The sequence below is a fragment of the Scyliorhinus torazame genome, chromosome 4, assembly GCF_047496885.1.
Source record: "Scyliorhinus torazame isolate Kashiwa2021f chromosome 4, sScyTor2.1, whole genome shotgun sequence".
Taxonomy (NCBI): Eukaryota; Metazoa; Chordata; class Chondrichthyes; order Carcharhiniformes; family Scyliorhinidae; genus Scyliorhinus; species Scyliorhinus torazame.
Window position 1 is genome coordinate 35,693,094 of NC_092710.1, and position 16,545 is coordinate 35,709,638.

At 45.8% G+C, this 16,545-nt stretch overlaps 1 non-coding gene across 1 annotated transcript; it reads left to right on the forward strand.

The window, feature by feature from the left end:
• The first annotated feature begins 12,286 nt into the window (after positions 1 to 12,286).
• Positions 12,287 to 12,360, forward strand: trnai-aau (transfer RNA isoleucine (anticodon AAU)). Its single transcript has one exon. It is a non-coding gene; the product is annotated as a tRNA-Ile (tRNA).
• The last annotated feature ends 4,185 nt before the right edge of the window (positions 12,361 to 16,545 follow it).

The window sequence follows — 16,545 nt, forward strand, 5'->3', positions numbered from 1 at the left end:
TATAGTAGTTTGTCTTGACATAACAGAACCACGGCACATTGTTGATTATCACTAGAGGTTCAACTGGAAAGTAGAAGGGGATGCTTTTCAAACAAAGCAGAGTGCAAGTTGTTGCGAGAATCACAGACGCCATTTTTTCAGTGCAATATTTTGTTTTCAGCTTCTGGCAACAGATTGCCACGAATCGGTCAAAGGTAAAAGTGACAGTGAACCAGACAGAACAGTCTGTAGCTGCATGACGAAGGACATTCATAACTCTGCACACATGCGTAATGTACAAGAAAGTCCATGGATAATAATAATTAACAATCTTCCACAAAATGATATCAGTGATAATGAACGCTAGATCTCCCATTGCCATTGCCATCATGTAGCGAGTGGTGCAGGTCGAGAGGCCACACTTTCCCCGGGATAGGATCATAATCGCCACTAGATTAACTTGTTGGGAGACAGCGAGCAAGAGAGAGAAGAGAATAAAGAGAGCAATGATTCACCAAATATTCAAAGTATCTGACGCAAACATTAGATCAGGGTTTTAGCAATAATGTTGGCTGGTTGCAGCCACACCATACAGTACAGTTTTAATAATCTCAATCCAAACCACACCCACCTCCAGTCCCACTTCCACGATTAAAGGATTCCAATCGGAATCATGGGAAGGCATCCTCTGCTTGAATTCGGATGGAAAGTAAATACCTCGTGAGGCTGGAAGTTACTCATTTCATTTGTTTCCCAGTTTTCTGTGTGACAGGCCAGATTTGCCCGTATAATTACTCAGACTTACCACAAAGGCGCCAGGGGTGGGTGATTCAAACCAGGCGCCCAGCCCCAGCAAAATTCCTGCTGGAGCAGGACAGACGGGATAAGAAGTTGAAAACCAGATATGCAGAATCCCCGGCAAGAATCAGAACACACGTGCAACAGCAACACCTCGTGATTTTGCCGAATTAACCGACTAAGAAGTAACATTTCAGGTGGAATGTTCATATTTATCCGATGTCAAGGTTAGGAAATAGAATTCAGCACATAGGAGAAACAGAATTTCATGACAGTGATTTGTGAAGGGGAATAATTTCCATGAAAACAGTTAAATGACGATTTAATAAATTAATCAATGAAACTGTGCTGTTCACTTTGGTTGTCAATAAATAGCAAATATCCGTTTCTGCCAGTGCCATACAACACGAGATAAAACAAAAACATATTTCGATTGATGCACTTATCACCAATCTTCAGCAAAATGATTCCCCTTCGAAATGAATTACATTCGTAAAACACGGAAGCAGCTTCTTCTAATGAAAGAAAATTCAGGCGCAAAATCAAAACTGGACCTTCTTAATTTCCATTCCAATTAGTGACTCGCACCCGATTTGTTCCTACGCTGACACATACACCAAGTACCTTACCACTGCGATCAGATATCCCCCTCCAGTGAGTGCCCAACACTCGGGACAACTCCACTATGACAGCTACATCCAGAGATACATTGCCTCCGTTTTCTGCGTTGGTCTCCATGTCACCAGCAGGCAGTTTTCCAGGAAAGTCAATGCAACTTGATACCTCAAGGATACTCTCGATTCATGGGCGCACCGTAGCACAGTGGGTAGCACAGTTGATTCACAGCACCCGGGTTCCAGGTTCGAGTCCCAGCCTGGGTCACTGTCTGTGTGGCGTTTGCACGTTCTCCCTGTGTCTGCGTGAATTTGTTTCGGTCGCTCCGGTTTCCTTCCACAAGTCCCGAAAGACGGGCTGTTGTGTGAATTGGACATTTTCCCTCGGTGTGCCAAAATAGGGGACAGAATGTGGCGACTCGGGGCTTTTCACTTTAACTTCATTGCAGTGTTAAAACTTGTGAAAATAAAGATTATTATTATTCTCATTGTCGCAATGTTGCAAAAAGTCAACTTTAAATCGGATCAACAAAATGTATACCAAAGCTCCACCCTCTCCATAACTGTCAGTATGCGACGTTATAATACACAGAGTAAAGCACGGGGGCCGCTCGCACACACGGCTGCTCGGGTACAAACACTTACCAGGAACACCGATAGCGGCAAGGGTAATGTTGTATATTTTCAGAATTGTGTCGGTCGGAAAATGCATTTTCTGCATGAAATGATCTATCCCTTTGTACCAGAGAAAATGTCTGTGTTGAACACTGATTATATACTTTCCCAGGTCGGATCATTTATACACCGTGGAATCCCGCGGCGGGGGGGGGGGAGTAGAATGTTGCAACATTTATTTTCTGTTTGGAGAAACCGAAATGACATCATAGAACATAGAACATTACAGCGCAGTGCAGGCCCTTCGGCCCTCGATGTTGCGCCGACCTGTGAAACCACTCTAAAGCCCATCTACACTATTCCCTTATCGTCCATATGTCTATCCAATGACCATTTGAATGCCCTTAGTGTTGGTGAGTCAACTACTGTTGCAGGCAGGGCATTCCACGCCCTTACTACTCTCTGAGTAAACAACCTACCTCTGACATCTGTCTTATATCTATCTCCCCTCAATTTAAAGCTATGTCCCCTTGTGTTAGACATCACCATCCGAGGAAAAAGGCTCTCACTGTCCACCCTATCCAATCCTCTGATCATCTTGTGTGCCTCAATTAAGTCACCTCTTAACCTTCTTCTCTCTAACGAAAACAGCCAAATTAGGGTAAATCATATCGTGTCTGCTTTGTGACATAATCTATTTATCTCAAAACCTGTCTTGGAAAGCAACAACGATTGGATCATTTCAATCGCTGCCAGTTTCTATTCAAAATCGGAAGCTATATCCTCCGGGTAATGAGATGGTTCTATAAAACGCCACCATTCCAACACGCAGACCTCCATATTGTTTCAGGGACATCCTTCACTCGACTATAATACATAACCTCAAGCTCACGCACCACGCTTCGTGAACATAGCATTTTACGGAAATGCCAGAGACTAACAAAATAATCCCATGCGGCCGCTCGTCAAGACCAGCACATCACGGCCGCCAAACCAGAGTAATTTATCATATCCCCACAACGCAGCGCGTTTGCGCACGCCCATAGCATCCAGAACATCAAACATTTAAAGCCGGAGGACGGTGGATTTCTGGGGTGCACTGTCTGAAATGGTGGAAGAGGAAGAATTATGCTTCGCGTGTTCAGGTAGACTTGTGGTCCTGCATGCCAAGAGCTGGAACCGTGGAAGTAGGCTGAGTAGAACCTCCTCTGCCAGTGAAAAGATGTTGGGGGTAAATGGGTACCTTATGTGTCTTGGCCTTCCGGTGCTGATTGTTGTTCCCGACCAAGTGCTACAAAGTGGCACATTCCAGACCCAAGGGCAATATGCTTCGGGTCGTTCTAAAGCATGGCCGCAGAGTCACAATGGGAAGCCTGGCTAACTCCGACCTTGAACCCAAAATACACCTTGTGACGGGAATCGTGTACACTCTCTCTAACCGTATGGCCCACATTGAATTGACGCATTTAATCATATGTATCACAATTGGATTCAAGCACCTTAAAGTGCAACACAATCTATGTGGGCAAATTAGGTGTCAATGCATTTCCTGTAATGAACAGTTTGATATTTCTTAACGTCCATTTTGGTACAAGAACAACTCAGATTGCAACGTAATCTATGTAGAAAACATGACTGTCATTGGACTTTGGGCAATGACATTTGAATGTGTTTTTCGAGTTTTGTGAGTAAGCATATAATTTGTCACACTGGATCAATTAATAAAACAGTCCTTAAACCAGTCCATGTGCCTGTATTCCTCACGTTTGTCTTAGAAATTGGCAGGGAGCAAACATTGTGCAGGAAGAGGATTCAGATTTCGATTGGTGGGAGCAGAAAGCGAAAAGGTTCTTGTTGATCATTGCCGTGGGTCATTCCCCAGATGTGCCTTAATGCGTGTAAAATTATTTGGTTGGAGGAGGTGAAAGAAACATGGAGAGTCTGATAATGCTTCCTCCAATGAATGTATTAAGCCGCTCACAAATACCATGGACAGAAAGGTTATGCACTCTTTAACGGAAAATCCAATTTGTCCTGAGCTATCTGTAGTGCCAATTTCATTCAGGTATCATCTCCTCCATTTACGGATCTCCGATTGACCCCGATCCAGCAGAGCAAGAGTTAACAGTTTTGTCTATGCTTCCAAACACTTCAATAGTCTGGCTTTCCCATTTATCCTTCAAAACTTTCCCAACCCCTACAATCTTCATTTATCATGAAATACCTTCAATCCCTTTAACCCCCTATCATTCTACCATTCTCAGTCACTGAAACTGCACCCACCGAGGTAACATCCTCAAATCCCAACAACCCACAATATCGGTTGAACACACCCAGGCGCTTATTGTCTCTCAATCTCTGGAAATCTATCCAGTCCTACCACTATTGCATAGTCTGCAACGTTTTCCGCCGTCAACCGCCACCCAGCCCAGGAGGAGAGGGATTGGGGGTGATAAATTCTGAATCATAGAATCAGAACATTTACAGCGTAGGGGAATGTCATGCGGACCATCATGTCAGCACCGGCTCCAGAATGAGCCATTCAACCAGTCATGTCTCTCTACCTTCGCCCATAATGATTTGATTAATTCATGCTTTCTCTTGGTCCCTCTCCCCAATACTGATAGCAAGTATTCACTTCCATATCCCCCACCCACGTTACCCCTGCCTTATTCAGGACTCCTTAATTCAACACTGACCGGTCCCCCTTGAGCAATTACTACTTTCCCCATCTAAATGGAGATAAATCTCAACGTGATTCAGTGCAGAGGGATCTGGGTGTCCTCGTGCACGATTCTCAGAACAGTATGTACAGCAGGTAATCATGAGGCAAATGGAATTATGGAACTTATAGCTCATGGGATGAAGTACAAAGTAGGGACGTGGTACTGGAAAATGTACAATGCGTTGATGAAACCGCATCTGGAGAAAAGTGTAAAGTTTTGGCATCCCTTATTTGAGGAGGGGTGTAATTGCTTCAGAGGGGCTGGTGAGAGGAGACTCACTGGACTCTAGAGGTAAGGAGTGTGTCTTGTGAAGTAAGATTGAGCAGTTGAGGCCTATACTCTGTTGAGATTAGAGGAATGAGAGGTGGTCTAACGGAGATATATAAGATGATGAAATGAATTGATAAAGTCGAGTGGAGTGGATGCTTCCCCTTGTGGGATAATCCAGAATGAGGGGTCATAGTTTTTGGATAAGCGGTTCACTAACCCAGAGTGCAGTGCATGCCGGGACTTTGAGTAAATTAAAGGAGGATATATGTTTCTATTTGGTAATGGGTTGCGGGGTAATGGAGAATGGGCAGGTGTTAAGGCAGAGCGGAGATCAGCCACCATGGTATCGAATGGCAGAGCGTGTTCGAAGATTTGAAAAGTCTCTTGTTGGAACGAGCTCTTGTGAAATTATGGTGTGGAGAATCCGGCGTTGGATTGGGGGTGGGCACAGTAAGAAGTTTTACAACACCATGTTATAGTCCAACAGGTTTGTTTCGAATCACGAGCTTTCGGAGCGCAGATCCTTCATCAGGTGAATGAAGAGGTGGGTTCCACAAACAGATATATGGGAAAATTCAATGATGCAAGATGGTACTTTGAATGCGAGTCTTTGCAGGTAATTAAGTCTTTACAGGTCTAGACGGTGGGTCTGGGGCGAGGCATAATCACAGGTTAAAGAGGTGTGAATTGTCAGAAGCCAGTGCTGTTGGTAGGATTTCGGAAGCTCAGGCCACATAGTAGGGGGTGAATGTAATGAGACATGACTCAAAGCTCCCCGTTGGGGCCGTACTCTTGCGCACAGCAGAACTCGGCTATCAGTTTCTGCTCGGCGTTGTCACGTATCCTAAAGGAAGTCATGGAGAGCGCATACCCGAAGATCAGAGACTGAATGTCCTTGACTGCTGAAATGTTCCACGGTTGGAAGGGAACATTCTTGCCTTGCAATTCTTGCTTAATGTCCAGTCGTCCGTTGTCGCAGCGTATGCTTGGTCTCGCCAATGTAGCACGCCTGGGGACATCATTTCCAGCACCGTGTGATGCAGAGGACATTGGCCGAGTCATAAAAGTATGTACCGCATACCTTGATGGATGGTAATGGAGGTACCAATTTCCATGATCTGGCAGGTATTACAGAGATTGCCATGGCAGGGTTCTGTGGCGTTGTGGTCGCTGTACTCCTGAAGGCTGGGGTGTTTGCTTCAAACAATGGTCTGTTTGAGGTTGTGCGGTTGTTTGAAGGCAAGGGGTTGTGGGGATGGACTTGGCAAAATGTTCATCTTCGGCGATGGCGTGTTGAAGGCTGTGAAGAAGTATGTCGAAGTTTCTCCGCTGCGGGGACGTACTGGACGACGAATGGTGCTCTGTCGGTTGTGTCCCGTGTTTGTCTTCTGTCGAGATCGCTGCGGTTTTTTGCTGTGGCACGTTGGGACTGTGGATCGATGAGTTGAGCGCCATATCCCATTCTTACAAGGGCGTCTTTCGGTGTTTGTAGATGCCGGTTTTGTTCCTCCTCGCCTGAGCAGATCCTGTGTACACGGAGGACTTGTCCATAGGGGATAGCTTCTTTGATGTGGTTCGGGTGGAAGTTGTAGAAGTGGAGCATCGTGAGGTTATCCGTGGGCTTGCGGTAAAGCGAAGTGCTGAGGCCACCGCCCTTGATGGTTAGTGTATCCAAGAAGGCTACCAATTCTGGAGAGTAGTCAATGGTTAGTCTGGTGGTGGCATGGAACGTATTGATGTCATTCTGAGGGCAACTAAAAACATATCTGTGATCAATCGCCTTCCAACTGATGGTGTGTGTCTCTGCTGTGGAAAGGTGTTGCTGCTTTCCGAATACGGTTGCGCATTGTTAGGTTCGCGTGTCAATGGTTGGCGTTTACAGCACTGCTTCTTTTCACCGGTCCAAAGATGAGCATCAAAATAGCAGAGGGCAGGTAATTGGCGAGTGGCAATGAGATAATTCTGAACTTATTTTCTTCCCTACATGGAAAGGGCTTGCTGAACGCCGGTTTGCTCAGCACGGGGAAGGTGGGAGCACAGTGGTATTGTCTCTTGCTAGACAACTAATCCAAAGACCCAGGTTCATACTGTGAGGATCCGAGTTCCAATCGCAACACTGTAAATGGGATTTGAGTTCAGTTGACAAACCGGAATGTATTTATTAAAAAATCACTTCCTTTGAGGAAGGAACTCTGCCGTCCAGACCTGACCTGGCCAACATGTCACTCCAAATCGACAGAGATGTGGTTGGCTCCTTAATCACCTCAGAAATGGATGAGCATACCATTGAGTTCAAGGACAATCAGCGATGTGCAGTAAATGTTTAGCGAGCGATCGTCACCGATATCCCATGCTTGCAATCAAAATTGGTCAAATGGTCATAAAGATTTGGATTATTTAGTACAAATGTGGGGACTTTACAAGTCATATCTCGATAAGTGGACAGGTAATCGTGGATAATTTGACAGTGACTATAAATTGATAGGAATCCGGGGATATGGGAAAGACAGGAATCGCAGGACATCATGATATTCCTTTGGAGAGCCGGGGACGAGTCCAAGCGGTTTGTTTTAGCGCCCTCATTATAATTTGATTCTGTAAATAGTTGAAAAGTTCTCAGCGAAAGTAAAAAAGAGTTTCCCTTGTTACGGATCCCAACTGCACGCAGCCAAGAATATTAGTAAGCACGTAGACTCTGAATGGCTGTTTCAAATAAAGGGGTAAGTCCATTAATGCAGCCGTCACTTCTCCTCTGGTTCCCTTAATTATATTAAAAGCGGCTGCCCACAGGACTCAATAAAGTATTGATAGGCTACAGATCTCACTACCTCTGCCAGTAGGAGCGTGTGTGCAACAAAATGTATATTTTACTGAGTGTGATAACTCTCTTTGACGGTAAGAGGTAATAAAACAACATGTTGTTCAGATTGCTTTTCTATTCTTGTCTTTCATTTTAACACAGTACGAAGTCTTACAACACCAGGTTGAAGTCCGACATGTTTGTTTCGATGTCACTAGCTTTCGGAGCGCTGCTCCTTCCTCAGATGAATGAAGAGGTATGTTCCAGAAACATATATATAGACAGATTCAAAGATGCCAGACAATGCTTGGAATGCGACCATTAGCAGGTGATTAAATCTTTACAGATCCAGAGATGTGGTAACCACAGGTTAAAGAGGTGTGAATTGTGTCAAGCCAGGACAGCTGGTAGGATTTCGCAGGCCAAATGGTGGGGATGAATGTAATGCGACATGAATCCCAGGTCTCGGTTGAGGCCGCACTCATGTGGGAACTTGGCTATAAGTTTCTGCTCGGTGATTCTGCGTTGTCGCGCGTCCTGAAGGCCACCTTGGACTTCAGGACTCCTGGCTCTTTTAGCCAGGCAATTCTCGAAAAAGACTTAAAATGAAAGAGTGTTTAATGAAATGAAAATGAAATGAAAATTGCTTATTGTCACGAGTGGGCTTCAATTAAGTTATTGTGAATAGCCCCTCGTCGCCACATTCAGGCGCCTGTTCGGGGACGCCGGAACGGCGCGGAAGTTGTTAGGCAAAGGGGAGGTTTCGCTTTTGTAAAGAACAGTTTTGAAGCAAGCGTGCCTTGAGTCAGAATGTTGAGTCATTGAGAGTCAGGAAGTGACTGTCCCAAACCCAACTGGGAATAACCAGTCTCCAGGAAAGGGACTCGCTGGGCGGAGTATCGGAGTGAAGCGCCGAAGAGCAGCACAGCTCTGAACTCGCCCTGAATCCAGAGGCGGAGCTGCTGATATGCTGTCCGGATTCAGAGAGTGGCGCAGGGCAAAGGAAGCAGCGGTTTCTTCTGGAGGAGAGGCACAGCATAAGAAGAGGAAATACGGGCAACACGGATCGAGAGGAGCAACACCGAAGGGGGAATGAGGTCACTACATGCAACATTGCTCACAGCCCGGGTAGCTCAGTCAGGCTTTTAATCTGAGGGTCCAGGGTTCAAGTCCCTGTTCGGGCGATCATTTTAAATCCCGAGGATCGACGCTGGCCTGAACTCATCGAGTTAATCCACTGGGAAAGAAGCCCATCGGCCCATTGTGCCTCTGCTGCCCCTCAAACCCCTGTCTGTTCCAATCCCAGTTTCCAGCCAAGGACCGTCGCCTTTGCATTCCACGGTGTTCAAGGTTTCATCTATTCTCCTTTGTGTGAATAATGCCATCATTACAAGGAGAAATCTCTGCCCATCGCTTTAAGATTGATCCCTGAAATATTTGCGTTATGCTGATTTATTATTATTTTTTTGCTGATTATGAGCTTTTAGGCGAGTTGAATCTGAAATCTGACAGAATTGCTAATTTGCAAGTGCAGTTGGGGAGGGTTTAAACTAATGTGGCAGGGGGATGGGAACCGATGTAGGAAGTCAGTGGGGACGGAAACAAAAGGCAGGAAGTGAGAGTGTGTAAAGCAAGACCGGAGAAAGCAGGGCAGAGAGCAGGGAAAGTCGACATTAAACTGCATTTATTTCAATGTAAGGGGCCTGACGGGCAAAGCGGATGAACTCAGGGCATGGATGGGCACATGGGACTGGGATATTATAGCTATGACTGAAACATGGCTAAGGGAGGTGCAGGACTGGCAGCTCAATGTTCTGGGGTTCAGACGCTATAGAAAGGATAGAACAGGAGGTAAGAGAGGAGGGGGAGTGGCGTTTTTGATTAGGGAGCACATCTCGGCAGTACTTACAGGGGATAAATCCGAGGGTTCGCCAACTGAGTCTGTATGGGTGGAACTGAAAAATAAGAAGGGAGAGATCACCTTGACAGGACTGTACTACAGGCTCCCAAATAGTCAGCGGGAAATTGAGGAGCAAATATGTAAGGAGATTACAGATAGCTGCAAGAAAAATAGGGTGGTAATAGTAGGGGACTTAAACTCTCCCAACATTGACTGGGACCGCCATAGCATTAGGGGCTTGGATGGAGGGAAACTTGTTGAGTGTATTCAGGAGGAATTTCTCATTCAGTATATGGATGGACCGACTAGAGAGTGGGCAAAACTTGACCTCGTCTTGGGACATAAGGAAGGGCAAGTGACAGAAGTGTTAGTGAGGGATCACTTTGGGACAAGTGACCATAGCTCCATTAGTTTTAAGACAGCTATGGAGAATGATAGGTCTGGCCCAAGAGTTAAAATTCTTAATTGGGGCAAGGCCAATTTTGATGGTATCAGACAGGAACTTTCAGCGGTAGATTGGGATAGACTTTTGGCAGGCAAAGGGACGGCTTGTAAATGGGAGGCTTTTAAAAATGTGTTAAACAGGGTTCAGGGTAAGCACATTCCCATTAGAGTGAAGGGCAAGGATGGTAGAAGTAGGGAACCCTGGATGACTCGAGATATTGAGACTCTGGTCAAAAAAAAGAAGGAGGCATATGACGTACATAAACAACTGGGATCAAGTGGATCCCTTGAAGAGTATAGAGATTGTCGAAATAGTGTTAAGAGGGAAATCAGGAGGGCAAAAAGGGGACATGAAATTACTTTGGCAAATAATGCGAAGGAGAATCCAAAGAGCTTCTACAGATACATAAAGGGAAAAAGAGTAACTAGGGACAGAGTAGGGCCGCGTAAGGATCAACAAGGGCATCTATGTGCAGAGCCTCAAGAGTTGGGTGAGATCCTGAATGAATATTTCTCATTGGTATTCACGGTGGAGAAAGGCATGGATGTTAGGAAACTAAGGGAAATAAATAGAGATGTCTCGAGAAGTGTGCATATTACAGAGGAGGAGGTGCTGGAAGTCTTAAAGCGCATCAAGGTAGATAAATCCCCAGGACCTGATGAAATGTATCCCAGGATGTTGTGGGAGGCTAGGGAGGAAATTGCAGGTCCCCTGTCAGAGATATTTGAATCATCGGCAGCCACAGGTGAGGTGCCTGACGATTGGAGAGTAGCGAATGTTGTGCCCTTGTTGAAGAAGGGCAGCAGTGAAAAGCCTGGGAACTACAGACCGGTGAGCCTAACGTCTGTAGTAGGTAAGTTGCTCGAAGGTATTCTTAGATACAGGATCTACAAGCATTTAGAGAGGCAAGGACTGATTCGGGGCAGTCAGCATGGCTTTGTGCGTGGAAAATCATGTCTCACAAATTTGATTGAGTTTATTGAGGGGGTGACCAAGAAGGTAGATGAGGGCAGTGCAGTAGACGTTGTCTACATGGACTTTAGCAAAGCCTTTGACAAGGTACCGCATGGTAGGTTGTTGCAGAAGGTTAAAGCTCACGGGATCCAGGTTGATGTTGCCAATTGGATTCAAAATTGGCTGGACGACAGAAGACAGAGAGTGGTTGTAGAGGGTTGTTTTTCAAACTGGAGGCCTGTGACCAGTGGTGTGCCTCAGGGATCGGTGATGGGTCCACTGTTATTTGTGATTTATATTAATGATTTGGATGAGAAGTTAGGAGGCATGGTTAGTAAGTTTGCAGATGATACCAAGATTGGTGGCACAGTGGATAGTGAAGAAGGTTATCTAGGATTGCAACGGGATCTTGATCAATTAGGCCAGTGGGCCGACGAATGGCAGATGGAGTTTAATTTTGATAAATGTGAGGTGATGCATTTTGGCAGATCAAATCAGGCCAGGACCTACTCAGTTAATGGTATGGCGTTGGGGAGAGTTACAGAACAAAGAGATCTAGGAGTACAGGGTCATAGCTCCTTGAAGGTGGAGTCGCAGGTGGACAGGGTGGTGAAGAAGGCATTCGGCATGCTTGGTTTCATTGGTCAGAACATTGAATACAGGAGTTGGGACGTCTTGTTGAAGTTGTACAAGACATTGGTACACCCCCACTTGGGATGTTGTGTGCAGGTCAATCGTTAGAGCGTGGTGCTGATAACGCCAAGGTCGCGGGTTTGATCCTCGTACGGGTCCACAAAACAACTCTGTCGCGAAGTGATCTGCTTGCCTCATATGTTTAGAGGCAAACTGACGTGTGCTACTGTCGCGGCATTATTACTGACCTTTGGCAGCGCAGGCTCCCTTTTATCTGCTTGACTCCTCTTGGATAATATTTGCCATTTTTTCATTCTTTTACATTTCTGCGCCACAAACGTGTCGGTAACATGTTTCCAAAGTTTCCTAGTCTACAGCGGTGACAACTCACGTCATTATGAACAATGTCTTACCTCCAATTACTGCAATTTTCAGGCAAATCTGCTCCAGGCAACGTTGGAAATAGCCACGCAACATGTCAGACGAGCCCACCATTCAGGACTGGAGTGAATTTGGAAACGGCATGGTCACTCCAGCCAACAGTACATGCATGGCGGGTTAGCTCAGGTGGTTTGAGCGTGGTGTTAATAACGCCAAGGTCGCGGGATCAATCCCCGTACTGGCCAACGAAATAACCATATCGTGAAATAATTTCCACTTTTCCGGCAAGCTGGAGCGGCATTTTGACTCCGCTGCGGCGGCGCAGAGTCCCCTTTAACTGCTTGGCGCCTCTTGGACAGTATCTGCCTCTTTTTCTGAAAAACGATCGTTCTTTTACATTTCTGTGTCACAAATGTGTCCAACGTCTCCTAATCAATAGCGAACTCCTGCAGATGACAATTCACGTCGCTCTGAACTGTGCTTTACGTCACCTTCATTGCAATATTTCAGGCTAATCTGCTCCAGGCAGCGTTGCAAACAGACACGGTACGATGTCACATCAGCCTACCTTGAAATTGCGGCAATGAATAGATCAGCAGCGCTGTGCAGGAATTACTAACCCTCTTGCCAGTAATTTGGCTCAAATGCTGCCACCTTCAACAAACCGATTGCTTAACATGCAGTCGTTTGCTGGCTACGCCAAATACATTTGATGCTTCGAAATGTCTTTTTCTAAAAGCTGCACTACCCATTTATAATGTGGTGCTAATTACACTGATGTGGAGATGCGGCCGTTGGACTGGGGCGAGCACAGTAAGAAGTCTTACAACACCAGGTTAAAGTCCAACAGGTTTGTTCCGATGTCACTAGCTTCCGGAGCGCTGCTCCTTCCTCAGGTAATTACACTGAAACACGTCTGGAACGATCAAAATACCTTAAGGCGAGAGGTATGCTTGTTTGCAAATCTATTGCGAGGCGACGCATGATCTCCCGGTTAATGTTCTTAGCTTGTAAATCCCCGAACCATTTACCCCAATTTAAAATTCAGCCGGCTCATCATCATTTCGTGCTGAAGCAGCAGACGTCCATTCGGACTAATGTGAGCGCCTGTCCTGCAATTGCAAATAATTCGCATGATGTTGCGATGCTGGCGCTGGATACAGAAAGAAGTGTGACAGCAACAGGTTTATTTGAAATCACAAGCTTTGGCAGCGCCGTCCCTTCATCAGTTGAAGTGATGAAGGGCAACTTTACCTGATGAAGGCACAGCGCTGCCAAAGTTTACGATTTCAAATCAACCTGTTGGACTTTAATATGGTGCTGTGAGACTTCTTACTGAATAATCCGCACGCACTTTATTGCGGCACGGTTACATTTCGACTGGATTTTGAATTCACAGGGTCAGCTGCTTTTACTCATTCAATGAAGAAAGCCGCCCAAAGGCTTTTGCGGACAAGTACTGGAAATGTGAGCCGTAGCACATCCCGTGCTAGAATAATAACAATCTTTACTGTCACACGTAGGCGTACATTATAACTGCCTATAAGTTACTGTGAAATTTCGATCATAAAGATGAATACATGAGAAATTTGATGAGGAGAAAGTTTGCAGATTGGGCGATGCTCCAGGCACAATGTGTTCAACAATGCCGAAGCCAGCGTAAGTGTTGGTGAGACGTTTGTCAGTTGGAAACGTGCAGAAAGTTCAAGGGAAAGCAAATCCTTACGGCTTGCTGGCAACCTAAAGGGTGGAATTTACAAAAGGCAAATTCGCCCGATCCAGCTTGTCCGCGATCAGTCAGGAAAGAAGACTCAATTCTCCATTCACGACTTGACTAAATTTGGAATCGACGTGGTCACACGAGGTCATCATCTGTATATGGCCGGTTAGCTCAATGGTTGGAGCGTGGTTCCAATAAAGCCAAGGTCGCGGGGCCGACCCTCGTACGGGTCAACAAAACAACTCCGTCACGAAATGATCTGCTTGCTTCATATGTTTGCAGGCAACCAGCCCAGTGCTGCTGTCGCGGCATTATAACTGACCTGAGACAGCTCAGGGTCCCTTTTATCTGCTTTACTCCTCTTGGATAATATCTGCCACTTTTTCATTCTTTTACATTTCTGCGCCACAAACGTGTCGGTAACATGTTTCCAAAGTTTCCTAGTCTACAGCGATGACAATTCACGTCGTTCTGAACAATGTCTTACCTCCAATTCCTGCAATTTTCAGGCAAATCTGCTCCAGGCAATGTTGGAAATAGCCACGCAACATGTCAGACGAGCCCACCATTCAGGACTGGAGTGAATTTTGAAACGACATGGTCACTCCAGCCAAAAACGCATACATGGCCGATTAGCTCAGATGGTTAGAGCGTGGCGCTAATAATACAAAAGTCGCGAGTTCGATCCCCGTACTGGCACACGAAATAACCATATATTGAAATGATCTCCACATTTCCGGCAAGATGGAGCGGCATTTTAACTCCGCTGCGGCGGCGCAGAGTCCCGTTCAACTGCTTGGCGCCTCTTGGACAGTATCTGCCGCTTTCACTGAGAAACTGTCGTTCTTTTACATTTCTGTGTCACAAATGTGTCCAACGTCTCCTAATCAATAGCGAACTCCTGCAGATGACAATTCACGTCGCCTTCATTGCAATATTTCAGGCGAATGTGCTCCAGGCAGCGTTGTAAATAGCCACGGTACGATGTCACATCAGCCGACCTTGAAATTGCGGCATTGAATAGATCAGCATCGCTGTGCAGGAATTACTAACCCTCTTGCCAGTAATTTGGCTCAAATGCTGCCACCTTCAACAAACCGATTGCTTAACATGCAGTCGTTTGCTGACTACGCCAAATACATTTGATGCTTCGAAATTTCTTTTTCAAAAAGCTGCACTGCCCATTTATAATGTGGTGCTAATTACACTGATGTGGAGATGCGGGCGTTGGACTGGGGACAGCACAGTAAGAAGTCTTACAACACCAGGTTAAAGTCCAACAGGTTTGTTCCGATGTCACTAGCTTCCGTAGCGCTGCTCCTTCCTCAGGTAATTACACTGAAACACGTCTGGAACGATCAAAATACCTTATGGCGAGAAGTATACTTGTTTGCTAATCTACTGAGAGGCGACGCATGATCTCCCGGTTAATGTCCTTAGCTTGTAAATCCCCGAACCATTTACGCCAATTCAAAATTCAGCTGGCTCATCATCATTTCGTGCTGAAGCAGCAGCCGTCCATTCGGACTAATGTGAGCGCCTGTCCTGCAATTGCAAATAATTTGCATGATGTTGAGATGCTGGCGCTGGATACAGAAAGAAGTGTGACAGCAACAAGAAGTGTGGCAGCAACAGGTTTATTTGAAATCACAAGCTTTGGCAGCGCCGTCCCTTCATCCGTCGAAGTGATGAAGGACCACTTTACCTGATGAAGGGACAGCGCTGCCAACGTTTACGATTTCAAATCAACCTGTTGGACTTCAATATGGTGTTGTGAGACTTCTTACTGAATAATCCGCACGTACTTTATTGCGGCACGGTTACATTTCGACTGAATTTTGAATTCACAGTGTCAGCTGCTTTGACTCTTTCAATGAAGAAAGCCGTCCAAAGGCTTTTGCGGACAAGTACTGGAAATGTGAGCCGTAGCACATCACGTGCTAGAATAATAACAATATTTACTGTCACAAGTAGGCGTACATTAACACTGCCAATAGATTACTGTGAAATTTCGATCATAAAGATGAATACATGAGAAATTTGATGAGGAGGAAGTTTGCAGATTGGGCGAGGCTCCAGGCACAATGTGTTCAACAATGCCGAAGCCAGTGTAAGTGTTGGTGAGAAGTTTGCCAGTTGGAAACGTGCAGAAAGTTCAAGGGGAAAGCAAATCCTTACGGCTTGCTGGCAACCTAAAGGGTGGAATTTACAAAAGGCAAATTCGCCCGATCCAGCTTGTTCGCGATCAGTCAGGAAAGAATACTCAATTCTCCATTCACGACTGAACTAAATTTGGAATCGACATGGTCACACGAGGTGATCATCCGTACAAGGCCGTTAGCTCAATGGTTGGAGCGTGGTCCCACTAAAGCCAAGGTGGGCGGGGCCGATCCTCGTACGGGTCAACAAAACCATTCCGTCACGAAATGACATGCTTGCCTCATGTCACTGGGCAACCAGCCCAGTGCTACAGTCGCAGCATTATTACTGACCTGAGGCAGCGCAGGCTCCCTTTTATCCGCTTGACTCCTCTTGGATAATATCTGCCACTTTTTCATTCTTTTACATTTCTGCGCCACAAACTAGTCGGTAACATGTTTCCAAAGTTTCCTAGTCTACAGCGATGACAATTCACGTCGTTCTGAACAATGTCTTACCTCCAATTCCTGCAATTTTCAGGCAAATCTGCTCCAGACAACGTTGGAAATAG